Below are 21,570 nucleotides of genomic sequence, written 5' to 3'. Positions count from 1 at the left end.
TATTACAATAATTAAATACAACTCATTTCTTGAGAGATCTAACCCTCTTGGTAAAAACTGACTTTTGACGACTCAGGTTAGTGAAATTCAACCTGTTTAGCCATAACATGTAAACAAACTTTCACATTTCTGGCTAAGTCCAGATGCTCCTGCATCATTTACTCATCAAAAGAAAGAGGAACATAGCTCTTATTAACCATATGCAAAGGAAAACCAATTCAGGGACTTCCATGTACCACCTAACCATAGATTGGGTTGAACCAAATATTTCTTTCATGTAATCACGCTCGTGCCATATTTGAAGCATGAATGTGGGATATCATGGGATAAACCAATCCATAAACAACCAAGAGAATCCAAAGGATAAACCACATCCACCCTCAACATACCATGATCTCACATAAACAGGTCCCGAGACCACAAAACCAAACCAAGCTTTGATGCCTCTGAATTCCTTCACCATCCCTTGAGGAGTTTTCCTCTCTCCACACACATGTTGAGGGATTCCTGGAGAAAACCATCTCCACCCCCAACCCTTGGGATTTTTTTGAGACCACTCCACCCGGATCCAAAGCATCCTGGTAATCCACGACTCAACCAAGAAAGAATCCTATCACAGCATGGCTATCTAGAAATGGAAAGGAAAGGCTAAAACCATTTCCAAAACCCAGCAAAATCCATGCCACCGATAGAAAAGAAACCAAAATACATACATGTATATGCCTTGCATGCCAAAACCAACTAAGAAATCATACATGCAATATGTTACATATATTCTCGTTGAAGCTGCTTGATCCAACCTTTCCTTTCTTGATCCTTTCTTTCTTTTCATTCCTTGTCTGTCCTTTGTGTTCCTTGTCCTCCCTTTGCTTTGTTGCTTTTTCTTCTCCTCTTGGTGCTCTTCTCCTCTCTGAGACTAACCCCAAAATTGAACTAAAAAAAGGATACCAATTGATGCTTTGATTTATTTGTATTCTTTATTCTTTTAATTTCTTCATGTTCCCCTTATTTTCCTTCATTTTCCTCCTCACATGCAACATGTGACCTTTCATCTCCCTTTTCTCCTAATTTCATTTATTTCCATAAATAATATGCCAATTAATGCCTCTTGCCATTTCAAAGTCGTTTCCATTCCCCTTGCAAATTTCCCCTTAGCCATAAACACAACAAGTGATGCCCATTAAGGTATTTTTCCCAACATTCAACTTGGAATAAGTGTCCCATGATCTTGGTCTTATTTTTCCCCTATTAACTTTTATTACATGAACTGTTAATCGAGGGTTGTTACACCAAGACTAACAATGTTTTTGAGTAGTAACTTGATCACTTGGATAGATTCAAACATGAAAAGTCCTTTCAAGAGTTTGATAATGAGATTTCCCATCTTGAAGGGGGGATCCATCTACTGGATCAATCTATGGAATCTCCTTCTGAAGCGCTCTCTTCCCCACATGAAGCTCCATCCACTGATCAAGATGAAACTTTGAGTGATGTGATTAATAGAAATGGGAGGCTAAATCTTGATTCATCCCCATCTCAATCAACCGAGTGGCCTGGTCCATCTAAGAAACGTCCTCCAAAATTGTTGACAAGGACACTTCAAAGTGTTCATCCAAATGAGGGTGGAAAGACAAGAACAAGAAGCTCAAATTTACATAATGGATGTGATGTAGACGATCCTGATTCACCTACTAATATGAATATTTCTTATGATTGTGAACTAAGTTTGTCTACAGATTTCGAACTAAATTCCTCGAAAGAATTCACTTCTTGTGATGAATAGAAATAAGCGATGCAAAAAGAATATGATTCGTTTATAAAGAATCACACCTCGAATCTAGTTGATCCTCTATTGGGAACCAAACCAATAGGTTGCAAGTGGGTCTTCAAGAACAATTTTAAAGAAGATGTCTCACTTGATAAGCATAAAGGCAGGCTTGTGGCAAAAGGTTTTGCACAAAAGGAAGGGGTCGATTATGATGAGACTTTTCCCCTATAGAAAAATGGGTACCATCTTGACACTCTTTGCCTTGGCTACTCAGAATGGTTGGAAAGACCATCAAATGGATGTAAAAAATACTTTATTGAATGGAGATCTGAAAGAGAATGTTTTTATGTCCCAACTAGAAGTATTTGTTGTGAAGGGCTAGGAACACAAAGTATGCAAGCTTGTAAAATCCTTGTATGGCCTCAATCAAGCACCGTGAGCCTGGTACGAGAAGTAGAGTAAGAGTCTTTTGAAACTGAATTTCAAACACTATGATCTTAATGATGTGGCTTTATTTATTAAGAAATTTGTAAAAATAGTTGTGTATATTGTTGTGTATGTAGATTATCTTTTGATGACAGGGAACAATGAGAACTAGATTACATACATAAAGAAAGAACTAAGGAAATATTTTGAAATGACAGATTTGGACTATGTTCACCACTATCTTAGTATTGAAGAAACCCAAGATCAGAAGATTATATTCCTCTCTCAAAGGAAGTACATTAAAGATATGTTGAACAAGTTTGGCATGGTTGAGTGCAATCCTTTAATTACTCCAATGGAACAGAATTTAAAGCCCACATCCATTGAAGGAAAAAAAATTGAGCATGGAACAAAGTATAACTAGCTCATAGGAAGACTCTGTAGGTTTTAACCCTGTACAAAAATTACCTGCATACGAATTCTAAAACACAAAAAATAAACAATGCGAGAGCATAACACATAAAATGCATATACACAAAGATTTTCCCTAGATCCCAAAACTGGGACTACGAGCTTGATTTTTCATTATATTCCTTTCAATGTTACAATACATATTTATACATGCCGAAGCATCCAATACCATGGACCGAAAACCATCGCGTCCAAAACCATGGACCAAAAACCATCGCACCCAAAAAACATGTGCATAAATCATGCACAGAACCATAGGTGGGTCCGCCCAACCTAACATAGGGTCCAGAAACAAAATTTTCTGAGGTGCTGCCCTGGACCCCATAAAATGGGGTTAAGGGTACACCTCAAACCCCTTATGACCTCCCCCCTCCCCCCCCCCCCCCCTGCTACACAATCGGTGCAACGAAGGGGGGGCTCCGCCCCCTCTCTAACACCCCGGTTAACTATGAGGGCTAGTTGTGGAAAGAATATAACACAACCCAACATTCTCCCACTTGTTGTCTTCTTTCCACAAGGGGCCATAAGAGAGCTTAGACATTTTTCTAGCCCTGAAACACCCATTGTCTCTCTACACCAAGAGAACTTCTCAGAGCTCATAGATTTTGTCAATGCATCTACAGTATTCTTCAAAATGTCCACCTTTACCAGCAACACCTTTTTGTCTTCTATCACATCCCTCACAAATTGATATTGAACATAAATGTGCTTTGTCTTTGAATGATATGCAGGGTTCTTTGGCAAGAAAATTACACTATGGCTGTCACAGTCTATCCTTATAGCTTCCTGTACTAACCCCATACTTGAACACAATCTCTGTAACCAAACTGCTTCCTTGCTTGCATGAGTGGCTGCCATGTATTCTGCCTCTGTTGTTGATAATGCCACTACAGATTGTTTCTTACTCATCCAACTGATTGCACCTCCAAATAGGTTAAACACATACCGAGTTGTATATCTTCTCTGATCCAAATCTCCAGCCTAGTCTGCATCAACAAAGCCACGGATATCCAAAACTCTGTCCAATCTTGGTCTTCCTTGGTAGTACAAACCATAATCACTAGTGCCACGCAAATACCTGAAAACTCGCTTCACTGCTGTCCAATGCTCCTTCTCTAGTTTTGACATAAACCTACTTAATACTCCCATTGCATGTGCAATGTCTGGTCTAGTACAGACCATTGCATACATCAAGCTAACGACTGCACTTGCATATGGAACACGGGACATATCCTCTTCCTCTTCTTATGTCTTGGGATGCTGTTCAGCAGATAAATTTACACCTATAGGAATAGGAACCTTCACCAGTTTACTATCCTACATATTAAACCTCTGTAGTATTGTCTCGACATAATTCCTCTAGTTTAACCAAAGCTTCCTCTTTTCCTGATCTCTTTTAATTTCCAGGCCCAAAATATAGTTTGCAGCACCAAGATCTTTCATGTCAAATTTGGAGGACAATTGGATCTTCAAATCCTAGATAATTTATTTATCATTTCCAACAAGCAACATATCATCCACATACAAGATCAAATAAATAACACGGTCACCAATTAATTTAAAATACACACAGTGATCTTTTTTGCTTCTAGTGAAGCCAAGTCCCCATATAAATGTATCAAATTTCTGATACCACATCCTTGGTGACTATTTTAACCCATACAGAGACTTCTTTAACTTACATACCAGTTCTTTATTACCCTTCACCACAAAGCCTTCAGGTTGCTTCATGTAGATCTCCTCTTCTAGATCCCCATGAAGAAATGTTGTCTTCACATCCATCTGTTCTACCTCAAAATCAAAAGCAATAGCAACAGATAAAAGTAATCTAATAGAAGTTACCTTGGCAACAGGACAAAAAAATCACCAAAATCAATTCCCAGCACCTGGGAATAACCTTTTACTACCAACCAATTTTTGTATTTCTCCACATTTCCTTCTGCATTTGTCTTCTTCTTGAACACCAATTCGCTGCCAATGGGCTTCCTTCTAGTGCCAACTCCACCAGATCCCAAGCCTCATTTTTGTGCAAAGATGCCATTTCATCAACGATGGCCTATTTCTAGAGTTTTCCATCGTTTGAATCTACTGCTTCCTTCACAGTTCTGGGATCATCATCAGTAATAGATAAAAAAAAATTGAATAGAAAGCAGATGGACTATACCTTTCTGGCTGCCTTCTTTCTCGAACTGATCTTCTCACAATCGAAGCTTGTGGCTCTTCATCTTCTGATTCCTCCACTTCTATAGAGTCTGATTCTTCCCCCTTTAGTTCAAACTCTATCTTCTCAGGTTCCTTTGGTTGGACTTCATGTTTAATAACATCTTTCACCTCTCTGAACACCACATCCTGGCTGTACACAACCTTCCTTGTTACTGGGTTCCAAAGCTTACAACCCTTTAAACCATCCTTATACCCAATAAAGATGCACTTTTTAGATTTACTATCCAACTTGGTCCGTTTCTCCTTTGGAACATGTAAATATGCATCACATCCAAATACCCTCAGATGTGAAAGAGATGGTTTCTTACCAGTCCATACCTCTTGTGGAGTCTTATCCTCCAATGCCGATGAAGGTGACCTATTGATCAGGTAACATGCAATATCAACTGCCTCTGCCCAGAATTCCTATCCTAACCTAGCACCATAAAGCATGCTTCTTGCCCTTTCCATCAACACCTTGTTCATTCTTTCTATAACTCCATTTTGCTGAGTTGTATATGGGGTAGTCTTTTGCCGTGCTATACCACACTTCTTACAGAATTCTTCAAATTCCTTGCTATAAAACTCTCCACCATTATATGTCATCAGTACCTTTATCTTCTTCTCTATTTGATTTTCCACGAGAGCCTTAAATTCTTTAAACCTGTCAAAGACTTCAGATTTCTTCTTAAGGAAATATATCCATGTATTCCTTGAGAAGTCATCTATAAATGATACATAGTACACAGAATTACCCAGTGATGGAACCTTCATAGGTCCAAACACATCACTGTGCACAAGCTCTAATATTTTTTTCGCCCTCTTACCACCAGAGGGGAAACTCACCCGATTTTGCTTTCCATATACACAATTTTCACAGAAATCAAAATCCAAAGAGCTATAACTCATACCTTCTACCATACCTTTACCGTGAAGTATTTGAAGGCCCTTCTCTCCAATATGTCCAAGCCTTTGATGCCACAGCATGGTCTTCTCTCCAGAGACCACTAGATTTTCACCTCTACTTTTAGGAACCACAGAACTGTTGCACCCATCAACAACAGTGCTACCTTGCACCTTGTACAGAGTTCCAATCCGAACTCCCTGCATCAATACTAGTGCTTCCCAAACCATCTTGCAGGTATCTTTCTCAAACACTGTCTTTACACCTGCATCATCTAGCTTGCTTACAAAAATCAGATTTCTACCCAATGCAGGAATATGTAGAACACTCGGAAGTGTTCTAACCCTTCCACCTTGCAACTTCAACTTTACTTTTCCACGACCAACGGTTCTAGCCTTCCTATCATACGCCAAAAAGACATCACCACCATCATATTTATCATACTCACAGAACCACTCTCTATGGGGAGTAAAGTGAAAGGATGCACCTGAGTCAATCAACCATGCCTCATTATCTACATGTGTACTTGAAGAAGCCAAGTACACATCCCCACCTTCATCTGAGGTGGTTTTTTCCTCTACAGAAGGAGCATCATCGGATCCCTTTCCTTTATCACGAGCTTTATATTTATATTCCCTTTTGAAATGCCCTTCCTTTCCGCATTTTCAGCACACCACCTTTACATGTTTTCCTGGAGATTTAGATCTCCCTCTAGATTTAGATCTCCCACTCGATGATTTATTTTTGTTTCTATTCTGGGATCGTCCTCGTATAGACAAGGCATCACCATTCTGGCTCTCCATATTTTTTTTTCTCATCTCCTCCGTCAGCAAGGCTGAGACTATTTCGTCAAACTGCAAGGCAGTTGCATTGCTACCTATTGCAATAACTAGACTATCCCATGAATCTAGTAGAGAACACAACAAACTGATGCACTTATCTTCATCTGAAATTTTAATATCAACAGATGCTAACTAACTTACCACAGTATTAAATGCGTTTAGATCCTCTGTCATCGAGTCTCCATCTTTAATCCTCAAGTTATACAGCTTTTTCCGCAAGAATAGTTTATTCACCAGAGACTTATATTGGTACAAAGTCTGTAACTTGTCCCACAAAGCCTTCATCGTAGCTTCCCCTGATACATTCAGCAATATTGAATCTAAGACATACAATCGTATTATGCTCTTTGCCTTCTGATCCAACTTCTTCCATTCTTCATTGAACACTCCCATTGGTTTAGTACCTGGATCTAGAGTGATCCACTAATATTTATTCTCCAACAGATCCTCCATCTTGAGTTTCAACAACTCAAAACTCTGACCATCAAATTTCTCGATCTATATCTTTCCACTACTCGACATCTTCTTTCATCACCAGAATCTATCTCACAGATCTCCCACTGAACAGGGTCTACCACAAGCCAGAGTGAAACCCCTCAGCAACAAACGTGTCCCCTTGAAGCCATAATAGCTCTAATACCAAATGTAGGTTTTAACCCTGTACAAAAATTACCTGTATATGAATTCTAAAACATAGAAAATAAACAATGCGAGAGCATAAAACATAAAACACATATACACAGAGATTTTCCCCGGATCCCAAAACCGGGACTACCAGCTTGATTTTTCATTATATTCCTTTCAATGTTACAATACATATTTATACATGCTGAAGCATCCAATACCATGGACCGAAAACCATTGCGTCCAAAACCATGCACCGAAAACCATCGCGTCCAAAAAACATGTGCAAAAATCATGCACAAAACCATAGGTGGGTCCACCCAACCTAACATAGGGTTACGGGTACACCTCAAACCCCCTGTGACCCCCCCCCCGCTACACAATCGACGAAATGAAGGGGGGGCTCCGCCCCCTCTCTAACCCCCCAGTTAACTACGTGGGCTAGTCGTGGAAAGAATATAACACAACCCAACAGTCTCAACTACCTTACTACTACCAGACCAAACATTTCATTTGTTGTTGGAAGCTTCTCTAGGTTCATTTCTTCTGTATTTTATACCCTTGAAATTGTATCATTTTCAATTGCGATTTCTTGATGTAAGCTCCATATTTTGTTACTTGTTGCTATTGAAAATTTTGTTCCACTTCTTTTATATTTGTTCTAAAAAACAATTTAGGCTTTCAGAGCCTATCTTCTATAGCTTCCTCTTGAAATATTCATTCACTCATGGACTACTACCACAACTCTTCATCTTCAAACTATGAACTTTTCCATGCTTCTTCCGCTTCATATTCATGATCTTCTTTCTGCCATATTTCTTGATAGTATAATTTGATCTCTTCTTGACTCCATTGTTGAAAGGTTGTTTCAATGCTTTCTTCTTTTTCTTTAGAAATTTCCATGCCCTTTCATACATATTTTTCTGCATCTTCTCTTTTAGCTATAATTGTAACTGGATTGTTGTCCTATCTACTTGCACACTCAAAATCAATGTTAAAAACATCTTCATTATGCTCTGCAGTGAGAGCTTTATTTGCTTCTTCTTTCTTCTCTTCCTCTTCAACTGCATTGAGGTTATCTTCCATTGTTATGTTGTTAGTGGATATTCTCATCAAAAACTCATGAGTTCCTTTATCCTCTTCTTAATCATCAACTACTACCAAATTTTGCACTGCTTCATGAGCAATTCTAACTATTGCTTCATAACTTGCTGCTATAGTGAAAACTTCAACCTTCAATTCTTCATCAAACATGGCACTTTTGATATTTCCAAAATCAGTCCTTGTTTAAAAAAAGAGACCACAAATTTCATCAACATAATTTTCGTCCAATCTGTGGTGGGATATTTGAGCATGAATGTTCTCATTAACAATTTCAACTTCACCAAATTCATCATTTGTTGTTGGATTAATACCAAAAACTATCTTTTTTAGTACCAAACTTAAATTCCTCAAACTCTGATGCAAAGAGGTCATCATCAACTACAATCATACCAACTAGATCACATATATTATTCACTTCTTTATTGAAAGCTTCACCATCATCAACAAGGTCTATTGTTGGATTCATCAATTCACAACTTACTTCGCAGTCACCATCCACATGTGTTTCGTCATAGTGGGATTCACCATCATCTTCACCATCCATGTTACAGTGGGGTTCTTGAGCATCTATATGTACTTTCTCTACTTCACACATATAGGCTTCAAATTCTCACTCTGCAATCTTTTCTATATCTTCTTCATCCATATGCATGTCTACATGATGGGTTTCACTTTTATACTCTTTATGACCGTCATCCACATTTGAGTGGGATTTTTCAAGCTTTGCTTTCCTCCTAAAGTCTTTCTCATTTACTTTTAGACCTGTAGTTGGCTTTCTATTGATTCTTCAACAAACTATAACAGAAGTTGCTTTTTTATGTCACTTTCGTTTATACCAAATTCTACTTCCAGGGTCTTCCATGCTTCCTAAGAAGATGTAGCTTTTTATACCTTGCACAAGAACTTCTCATCCAATGCATCTTTTATAAGATTCAATATGAAGGCATCGCATACTTCATCATATGGGTTTTTAGACCGATACTCAGTAAACTCTTCGCATTGAAGAAAAGTTTCATTTTGAAAGTTCCCAAAAATTAAAATTTTACGAGTAAATTTTGAAATTGTTGTGAGAACTATCCTGATCGATTAATTCTCGAATTGTTCTACTTCATCTACTTCTCTTTTAGATGCCCCGGCTATGGCTAGAACCTCTATGAGCTCTTCAAAATACTTTGGCTCTTCCTTTTGATTTCATTTCTCAGTTTTCTTCAATCTTTCTTTGTGACCCATGACTGTCGTATTTCTTTTGTCTTCTTCCTTCTTTCTTTATTGCATTAGCCTACTACAAATGAACATCGTGTACACTTTATTACATTTAAAACTAAACATTTTAACCCTCACTTTAATGGTGGCTCCCAACAACCTCTAGCAATTATGCTAAGTTATTCTATGCATATTATTATGGAGGCTCATGCCTACATCTTATGGTGGAGACTCATTCTTTGGTTAGTGGAAGTGGCTCATTCCTCTTGATATAGTAGTGGATTTGTAGGTTACTCACCCTAATATTTTAGTAGTTGCGTTAACAAACTCTCAAAGAGCTCTAGTTTCTACTTATGGACTAGTGGATACAAATTTTGATTTGTGGGCTACTCACTATAGCCAAGGCTCTTACTGGAAGTAACTCCGGACATTCTTAACTCCTTTAGTTCTTTGAAACCTTGCTAAACCTTGCTCTGATACCACTTGTTATTTAAAGGCATATATAAACATTCAAACACAAGACAAATAAATGCACAAGCTTCTGCTTGAATAAATAAGTTCTATTCATAAATTATTCTCTCATATACATCCATCGAGTTGTTGTTATTCTCTCTTCTTGTTTCACAGAAAATGACCCAACCATGAGTATATAAGCACCAAATTTTCTAAATATGGAATCATGCAAACTCTAACTTTATTTTCCTCATGCAAATTATGATTTGATGCTTTAACTAAACTTTTCTAACTTCACTTTAACATAATCAACATATTTCTTTTCCTTAGCTTGCCTTTTCTTGATAAGGCATGAACTTTTTAACCCTGACTCGCTTGACTTCTAATATTAGACTTAACTTGCTTTCCTTCACTTAACTTAACTATTTATACATCACATGCGTACGAGAGTAATTATTATTTCTATCAAGTGAAACATTTTTTTATCAATGAAAAAGTTGCGATTGATGGCAATAAATGAAATAGGAAATTTGGGGATAGGTTTGTATGAATTGTGCACTCTTTCAACTTAGTTACCAGAGAATCCATAGTAAGAACCTTTTTCTGCCAACGTTTCAAATCCCAACCGGGATCCATCATCAGGACAACTTGAATGCTTGACATAAGAAGAGCCTATTGGTGAGATTAAATAGTAATGAGGAGAAAAGAGAGATGAATGTCGACTTTCAATTTTTGAAAAATAATTTTAGATGAGATGTCGGCAGTTTCAGATTAATTAAATTTATTTATTTAATTTTTAATTAATTTTTTTTTAACTTAATATTTAATATGATAGTTATTATTAATATTAATTCTATTATTAATTATTATTAATATGCTAATTAATAATAAAAATAATTAGTCTTATAATAATTAATAATAATTATTAGTATTAATGATATTATAATGATCATAGTTAATGTTAAAAAGTATTAATCTTATAACTTAATATTTAATATGATAGTTACTATTAATATTAATTCTATTATTAATTATTATTAATATGCTAATTAAAAATAATTAGTATTATAATAATTAATAATAATTATTAGTATTAATGATATTATAATGATCATAGTTTAATGTTAAAAAGTATTAATCTTAGAAAATTGAATTAATATTTAATATTTATAGTAAATGATTGATCATAAATATTTATAATAATTTATTATTAATAATAATTGTAATTATAATTATTATTATCATTAATGTAATAATTAGTAATAATAATAATAAGAGTTAGAATAATTAATAATAATTAGAATTCATGATATTATATTGATCAAAATTAATGTTAAATATTAATTTTAAAAAATTGAATTAATATTTAGAGTTTTATTATCATATAAGCTTGAATAATTTTTATTGAATATATATATTTTTTTTGTTTTTTTTTAAGAATAGGTTACCAATTAGCTTAGTAAAGAAATTTTATTGTTAATTGTCAATATTATTGATATTAATAATTATTATTTATTAATATAATAATTAATAATAATTAGTAATACTAATATTAATAATCATAATTGGAATTTATCAAATTAATCCTAGACTATTGTATTAATATATAATATTGATAATATTAATCCTAGAATATTGAATATAATATTTATTATTTATTATTTAGTTTATGTATACCATATGAGTTAGAATAATGTTATTTTTATTTTAATTAGAATTATTACCAATAAATTTTTTATATTTTGGGAGATTATGGGATAATGTTAGTTAAACTATTTAAATGAATAAATATTAATAATAATTATTATTATATTCAAATAGATATTTTAATATTAGGAATAACGTAATTAATATGGGAAATTAATTAATTAATTAATGATAAAGGTTAATGTCAAAATTAATAATGTAATTGATTAATTGTGTACTAATTATTATTATTATTATAATTATTATACTAATATTAATAAAGGGAGTTAATTTCTCTCATTAGGGGAAGCCAGCTTCCACTAATCTCCATACCATTGTCTATGTTGAGATTATGTGGGTGTTTGATAATTTCAAGAGCTTCTCTGATCTTTCACCTATGGTGTTGCTCTTCTCTAGCGATAATAGAGGCTCTTTCCAAGCAGACATGGTGCTTAGTTTTTGAGGAGTGATCTGCCAAGGCGGAAGTACGAGACCTTTCATTCTTAATATCAGCTCCATGTTCCTTGAGTCTGGTCTGCAGGGAACGACCTATTTCACCAATGTAGCTTTTCCACATGAGCAATCAATTTTATAGACCCCTTTAAGTTGATGTCTATCAATATTATCCTTGACAGATCTCATACCTTGTCTAATAGTTCCAGGTGCTGAGAATTGCGTTCTTATGTTTTTCCTTCTTAGGATTTTCGCAATCTTATCTGTAACTCCATGAATGTAAGGTAGAAAAACCCTACCACCCTCCAGTTGATCACGGGCATTGGGTTCATGAGATAACATCTTTTTCTCGGCTTTTTGAATTGCTCTTTTAATCTCATACATTTGTAGCCTATACCCTTAAAGGTTGAGACTAAATTCTTCTTTTCTTCATTCAGATGATTAGCGTCAAAAATTCGAAAGGCCCTGATAGCAAGAGTGTCTAGAACACCAAATTTCTGGGCTGGATGATGGTGGGAATCAGTGTGGAGGTAGTTTTCTGTATGGGTTGACTTCCTGAAGACTTTGTGCCCTATGGAGCTATCCTCTTTTCTGATGATGAGGATGTCTAAAAAGGGATGCTCATGTTTTCTTCAAGCTCCATAGTGAATTTTATTTCTGAAGAGATGGAATTTAGGTGAATAAAAAACTTGTCAAGCTCTGCTTTACCATGTGTCCATTTTATATTAGTATCATCGACGAATCGCTTCCACCATGTTGGTTTCAAAGGGTAAGATTCTAGGGCCTTCTTTTCAAAATATTCCATGTATAAGTTGGCCACGATTGGCGAAAGGGGGGATCCCATTGCCACTCCAGATGTCTGCTCATAATATGTTCCCTGGAACGTGAAAACTGTTGATCGCAAGTAGATTTCAGCCAACCTTGCAGTCCCTGGATCAGTAACATCCTTTATAACATGAATGGCTTCTTCAAGAGGAATCTTGGTGAATAAGGAAACTACGTCAAAGCTGACAAGGATGTCATCACGTTCTAACTTCTCATTCTTAATGAGATTCACGAAGTCATGGAAGTCTTTGATGAAAGAATCAGTTTTTCCGACAAGGGGCTTGAGGATTTTTGCAACATACTTAGCGAGCTCATAGGTTGGGGATCCAATGGTATTGACTATGGGTCTAAGAGGGACTCCATATTTATGGATTTTGGGTAACCCATAAATCCTAGGGATGCATTCACTAGAGGGAATTAATTTCTTTTTTAATTTTTCATCAAGATTGGATTCCAAAATTGCCTTTTTCACTTCTTTCATAATTTTGGGGATGGGGTTATTGATCGGTTTCTTATAACTCCCACATTTGAGATGATCGTTCATTTTGTATATATAATCTTCTTTATCCAACATCACGGCTGCTCCTCCCTTATCTGCCTTGAGAACCACAATTTTATCATTGTTACGTAGGAATTTGAAGGCCCTTTGTTCTGCTTTACTCAAATTACTTCTGGGAGCTTTGGCCTTTCTCATAATAAGGGAGAACTCTTGCCTTAATGCTTCATTATCTTCCAAAGGAAGGTTGTTAATCCCATCTTCTATGCTGCAAATCATTTTCTCAATAGGAAGGTTTTTCGGGGTAACAGTAAATCCCAGACCTTTTCTGAGGACTTTAATGACTTTGGGTTCTAAATCTTGTGAAGCCAGATTTACAACTTTCCTTTTTAATTTTATTTCAGAGGTGTTGACCGAAGATGTTTCATCTTTCTTTAAACCTTGATTGTTGTTAACACTGATTAAATCAGTGTTCTCTAACCCTTGATTGCTGTTAATTATGCTTACAACAGAGTTATGTGTATTACAATTGCCCAACGCATTATGTTTGTCTAAATCTTGATTGCTGTCCACGGGGTTACTTAAAATAGAGTTTCTCTTCTGCGTAAGATCCTTCATGTTCTCAATAGTCTCATGTGTATTTATGCTGCCCATCAAGTTACATTTAATTCGTTTCTGCACAGGTTCATGGTTGCATTCCGGTATACGATTTTTGATCTGCGTTCTATCCTCAATCGGTTCCTTGTCGTTGCACGTCAGATAAGCTTGAAGGTTGCCTGCGTTCTTAGCAATGTTATCCACGCTGCCCACCGAATTTTCATAACCGATTTCAAAACCGAAGTTCAGACTGTTGATGCTGCCACCTGCGCTGTCCGAGCCTTCTACTGCGACAGCTAAACAATCAATGGTTCTAACCCTTGATTGTTGAACTAATGGATATAACTCTTGATTGTTGTTAGTTTGTTTCTGCGCAGGATTCACAGTGCTATGGGCATCGCTGAAGTTATTGATGTCAATGTTGCCGAGGCTTCCTGCGTTCTGCGTATACCTTCTAATCGTACGGAGATTGTTGGCTGCATAACCGATATCTAAACCACTACTCAGACTACTGTCTACTGCGTGTGCTGAATTATCCATGGAAATGGCTAGTTTTTCATTTTTAAACTGCGATTTGTGAAGTAAATTGGACAATTTCTTGCGTTGTCGCTTTTCATAAACTTGTCCTTCATTAATGATTTTCAGAGTGGCCCTGGCATTATAATTTTTATTTTTCTATAGGAGACTAGAGTTTACTTGGTTGTAACACATTTGAATATTTGACAACTATTAGACTAGTTGGGTTATTGATTATATAAGATTTTTTTCATTCATGTCATTTGCATATTAGTTATGTTAAGGCATAATTGTATGGAATGATTATCTACATAGTTCAATAAGAATTAAACTTATGAATTATAATAATTGTGGTATATAAAAAGTGATGTGTATTATGGAATCACGTAGTTTCAGATGGAGAAAATTGATGAGATGAAATGAGTCACGATGAACCACAAACCTATAATGATGGGTCATCTGAGTGCACTAAGTCAACCTCCCATGTGGGTGAATATAGGGGCATGACAATGCCTTTCCAAGTTAAATTAAAGTTTATGCCAGAGGTACTCTTGGAACCTCCTTCATAATTTATTTATATATATATCTCTATTAAGTGAGGAAGATAAATGACATAGTCACTATTCTCTAACTAGAAATGATATCAATTATTAATATTACTTGGTTTCTTAATAATGCATTCATAGTTTTCTAATTACTAAATGAAAATATTTACTAAAATCTTAATACCTAACAATAAATTAATATCAAAAAATACTACACTGCATTTTGTATACAAATATTTTTTACAATATTAGTGGGAAAAAATTTTACAATAAGGAAAAATTTAAATACTAAAATATTATCTAATTATTGTTATTTATCTCTTTGATATATTTATTCAATATTGAAAAGAAAATTGAGATGTGAGTATAAGACAAGAATCAAAGTTTTGACTTTTCATTTAGAAAGAAAAAATGAAAAACTAAAATGCATATATTGTTGAATTTGTATTTTATTTTTTTTCAGATTTCTTTATGTATAATTTTGAAATATATATATATATATATATATATATATATATATATAAACAATTGAGAAAATATTTAATTATTTTATCGTTATATAGTATATAATTTCTTGCATGTTTATATCAAAGTTTTAGATGATGTAATTTAAATGTTTTGACATATTTAAAAAAAAAAATAGCTCATGGAGTGTAACTCAATTGACAATCAACTTGTTATGAATTATTATGTAAAACTATGAGATCAAATCCCCATGATTGAGTTAGGCCAACTAAAAAATAATAATTTAATATGTATTTTGTAATTATTTTGAAATCAAATTATCTTTAATTTATTACCTTTATATAGTTTTTAATATAATTTTCAAATAAATATACATTAAATTAAATACTTAAAAATTAGTTAAAAAGATTATGACTTATTCCCGTTTTGTATTCAATTAAAAAGGATTAATGAAAAAATATAAAATATAAAATAAAATAAAGAAATTGATATGATTAAATTTCATGTGGTCTGAATATCTATTTTCAAAAATAAAAAATAAAAATATAATTATCCCCTATCCATTCATTCTCTGTGCAAACTTCCCAAATGCAATGAGAGACAAGTAATATTCAGGAAATCTTGGGAGGAATCGTTATCTTTATATAAGATAATGCTAAGGGTAAGTGAAAAAGCAACCTTAGTATAAGCACGAGACAATAGTATAATGCAAACTAGCAAACTTAGGGCAAAATGTCAAAGCCAATTTTGTAAGGATTAATTTTATTATTTAAATTGATATAGTTTTGTCTTAATTGTTAACTATCTTAAATAAGTTTTGTCCTAATTACTATTATCTTAAATATAAAATATTGTGTTGGAATATTGTTGTCTCAAATTATTTTTATCTTAAAAATAAAGTTGTTTTAAAATATTTTTCTCTTCAACTATTTTCTATAAAATATAAAATTTTATCTTAAAATATTTTATTTTATCTTAAACATGTACTTTATGTACTCGCGGTGCTTAGGAGCCTGGGCTACATAGCTACAGCAGCCCTTTAGTCCATTTTTCAGGACATAGATGGTGAGTTTGTTATCTTCATCGGGTGACCAAAGCCCTTCTCTTAGCGTTCGTCCAGCGGGATTTGAGGCGATGCCTTCCCCTTTGGATGCCCCTTGTGTGCTCGCCATTTTTCTCACCCGAATTGTTCTGCCTTTCCTTCTCACTGACCTTATCGGCTCAGAATCAATCAAATTGCAGATGCATAAACAATTAATTAATTTCATTGTGCCATCATTAATCCAACTATAGCCCAGCCGTAAGTTACCAACTCTCTACCTCTCTTTGACTGTGCATCAACGACAAAATCTGTCGAAAGAACATGACGATTTCTCCTCTTTTTCAATCGTGCACATTTGGTCGCAGCCGCCATATTCTTTGCGTTCTGAGCACATGGCCTTCGGGATCGTTCCTCTTTAACATCTGATCTCGCATCGCCATTTCTTCAGGATTCGGTCACTGAAATTGGATTTTAACTTTAAAAATAATTGACATCCACGTTTAGAAATTGAACGTCACGACACCAACCGACGACATCTAGAGAAAGCATGAAAGAATGACCATTCTGGCCAACGGAATCTTAACTGCTATTTGAATTTATCATCTGTTGTCTATTTCATTTCGGTCCTACGTACTCGTTCTTGATGGGGTATCCTGGCCAAACAAAATTTCTCGTGTTGGCATTTATCATGCGTTGTTTATATGATATTGACCCACCATGAGGCGATGTTTTCGTCGAGCAAATAATAGAAATTTTGGTAAATTTGTATAATTTTTGGAAATTCTGGTTAAAGCTATAAATATTTGGATAGACGTTTTTTTATAGTGGTTAGATCATTTCACAAACAAATTTTCTAAACCTAAACCAAATTCTAACCAAAAATGGCCGTCCTCACAAAATTGTCACTCAATCGACAACGCTTTTCCCAGTGTACAAACACCCAAAGTCTACTCCGCCAGCATTATAGTATAAAGCGTAAATGCAAGCACATGAACGTTTATAAATACACAACCAAAGACTGTACCAGTGGCACTAAAAGCTAGTAATACATAACAAACGAATTTATTTTATTACAAGAAGTCAAGTCGTTGGTGGTTGTAGGCTTCGGAGGGACCATTGCAACCCCCGCTGAAGGAAAGGTAGAATTGTCATTTCAATGTTGTCTTCGAAAATTCTTTCGTAATATATCATAAGTTGAAGTATTATTACAAGGCTTCAGATTAATTGATAATTTTAATATTTTATTATTGGGAATTGTTGGAAAGTTGAATTTTTTTTTTTAAAGGTGTTTAGTATCATTCTATTTTTTTAATGAAAAATAAGAATAGTCCAATGTAAATAGATTGCTTAACCATGTCATTCTATTAAAAGAGGCCGTCATTAATAATTAGATGCTCTCATTAATAATATATATGATTTACCCATTCCATAATCTTTAATAATTTAAAGTCATGTTGTGTCAAGTTGTCACAGAGATGGCAACTAAAGAGGCGGTCATTAAGGATGAAGATGATTTACCCATTTCATAATGTGACTATAAAGTCATGGTGTGCCCTTTAACGTATCAAATGCCAAGAACAGCTTAGATTTCACAGTTAAGTCATTCGATTGTTTATATCACATGTCATCGGGCTATGGGGTGTCCATCAATGACAGTTTGGATGCTGGTTTGTTTCATGGAGCATTTATCAACGTGTCATCCGGAGGTCTTACTGAAGCCCAGACATAGTCAATATAAAATTTTAGTATCTATATCTATGGTAAGTGAATTTTAGTATCTATATCTCTGGTAAGTGAGGAATTCTACTGATAGTGAGAGATGTACCTAAAACATAGTTATGATAATGGTTAAAAGAGTGTCATCAAAATTGGAAGTATTTGTAATGGGATTTCGAAAATTTATATACTAAAATAATGAGTTTTGTTGATATAAAATATAGTCGATAAGTTTATGTAGTTTAAATGTTATTTTTGTTATTTAATTATTTGGCTTAATTTTGAATTTTTTAAATCTCATATAAAATAATGTAATTTTCAAAAATTTAATGCCTCACAGCTTTTTCACTTCACCAAATATATTTATACACTCAAAATATATTTTAAACAACTTTCATTCACAATCTTACTAAAAATTACAACACCAATGCAAAAATAAAAAATAAAAATCTGTTTTTAAACTACTCGATTTTAAACGAAAAACTTTATTTATAATTAAAAAAATATCCTATCATCTTACCAAAAATCTATATTTTCGCTACATATATAAAGTTTAGATTTAATTTCTTTTTCAAATATTCAAAACAAGTTTAACAAACATTTTATCAAGTTTAGATTTAATTTCTTTTTCAAATATTCAAAACAAGTTTAACAAACATTTTATCAAGTTTAGAGTTAATTTCTTTTTCAAATATTCAAAACAAGTTTAACAAACATTTTATCAAGGCCAACTTCAGCTTTTATCAATCAATTCAATCTCATCAGCTGTTTATATAGCATGCCATTAAGGCATGGGGTGTCGATCATCAAGAGTTTGGTTGATAGTTTGTTTTATGGAGCATTTATTGACGTGTCATTCGGAGGTCTAACTGAAGCCGACACATAGTCAATATAAAATTTTGGTATCCAGATCTCTGGTAAGTGAGGAATTCTGTCGAGAGTGAGAGATGTACTTAAATGCATAGTTATGGTTATGATAAATGTTAAATTAGATTTGAAATTTAGTAAATTTTAGAATATTTCTAAAATTTATATGATAGATAGATTGAAGATTTTAAATTTTTTAAAATTTTTTATATTAAAAGGTTAAATATGAAATTTGGTTGATATAAAATATAACTTTGTTAGATAGAAGAGTGATGTAGCCAGATACGTTGAATGATATATAAAATATATATGATAAATAGATAATGGATTTTGGAAAATTTATATGATATATAAGTAAGTGATTTTAAAATATTTTTGAAAAATTATATATTAAAAAGTTTAAAATGAAATTTGTTGATGTAAAATATAACTTTGTTGGTATGAAATATTGTTCATATGAAACAGTCAATTTTATTAATATGATTTATAGTTAGAAAATTTCTAATAGACTTAAGAAAAATCTATATTTTCACTTCATCACTTCAAGTTTACCTATAAAAGTTTTAAAAAATATTCAAAAACAAGTTTAACAAACAGTTTCTTCAGCTGAACTTGAATTTTATGAATTCAATCCCAACAACACACTAGTTAAAATAGTCTTGAGGCGTTAAAATATTTTTGAGGCGGACAAGAAGCAATAGCAACATTGATATTGTTAAAATAAAATAATTACTCATGTATGAGTAGTTGAGTAGACATAGAGAGCCAACTGAGTGATTGGGTGATTGAATATTTCAGTGTTGAGTTAAGTTGAGTTAAGAAATAAATCAATTTTAGTGTGTGGTTGCATGTCAAGTAGCTATTTGGAAAAAGATAAATGCCTTTCACTTGGTTCAGTGTAATTATCATGTTTTGTGTGATCAATAGAAGAGCAGCAATGTCTTATGCATGAATTCATGCTTTGTCTCCTCCACTTTTCTAAGCAATGGTATAAAGAGATGTGAAAAATAGATTTACAATAATCTGTGTGATAGGAAAGAAATTCATATTTTCTGGTTGACAGCGATTACCTTATTCCATTTTGCATGCACGCGGATTCCATCTGTGATTGGAAGCGTTCGCGGACTAACGCGGCAGTTAATTAAAGTCGAAGGAGTAAGAGAGCCCGCTAGCAGAGCCGTAATGAGTGAGTGATTTTTTGAATAGAGCGAGGGCCGAAAGCCCAAGTAGGTAAACTCGTACGCGTGGAAGTCGGCGAGGTGTTTGCTAATTAAAGAGAGCCCCAGTTTTGGCCGCCGCTATAGCCTCCAGTTCTTTGGAGTGGACCCTTATACCGATTGCAGATTCACTTAACATACTTACGTGGTTGTTTGGATCCACCTTTTCGTCTCCATTTATAGAGACGGAGGTTGATATTCACTTTCGGAATTGTTTATCTCGGAAAACTTTTGCAACAAGAAGCTTGTGTTATGTGTGATATCTGTCATTGTCTCAGCATAGCTTGTGCAATGGAATAAATGCACAAGAAAATGGTTAACCTATTGAAATTATCTATAAAAAATAAAAATAAAAAGTAATTTCTCTGGTTATCCTTGACATGTTTTGTTTAGTCTTATTCCTTTGATCTTCTTAAGAAATCTCCCTTCATTTCTTTTTATTTATTTATATTTTTATAGTCCTTTTCATAACTATTTAAATAGATTAAATTATCTAACAATTAATATTTAGACACTTTTACCAATAAGAAATATTGATGATGATGATGGTTAACATCCGCTGAGACCAAACATTGGTCTATCTAACCTAAAGAAACAAATTATTTATTTTGATTTAAAATTTTATTCCTACCCTCAAAAAGTTTGGAGAGAAGTCTCCCGAGCACACTATAATTTTGACATTGTAAAAGGCTAGGAAGGTCAGTATTATAACAAAGATTGTGAAACTGAGATCTAATGTGGTTGTACACGGGGCACTCTAAGAGGAAGTGGTTTTCATCCTTGATGTCCCTATTCTCACATATATGGTAGATCCTTTCCATCCATGGCATTTTAGGAACTGCCCAACGACTGTTTCACTATGGATCTCATGAGAATTCTTTCTAATCTTTGCTATATTAATTTTCTTCTTTGAGCTAATTAAAATAGAGAGAGTGGGGTTGATGATCTTCTTATAATAACTTAATTTTCTTTTAGCCGCTAAATCTTTCTAACAACACATTTTTTCTTTGAACTTAAAAGTAACAATATCTTTAATGTTATTTATGTTTTGCAATGCATCATTCTTCTTGATCTCTCAATAGTTTAACCAAGCCCTTGTGTCTTTATGCCACCCCCGATTGAGCCTTAGGTGGTTTTAGCTGGAATTT

This window comes from Pinus tabuliformis, chromosome 7 (genome assembly GCF_031772625.1).
Source record: "Pinus tabuliformis cultivar Carrire ecotype Pingquan chromosome 7, CPIR1, whole genome shotgun sequence".
Taxonomy (NCBI): domain Eukaryota; kingdom Viridiplantae; phylum Streptophyta; class Pinopsida; order Pinales; family Pinaceae; genus Pinus; species Pinus tabuliformis.
Note: the sequence above shows the minus strand (reverse complement) of the source record.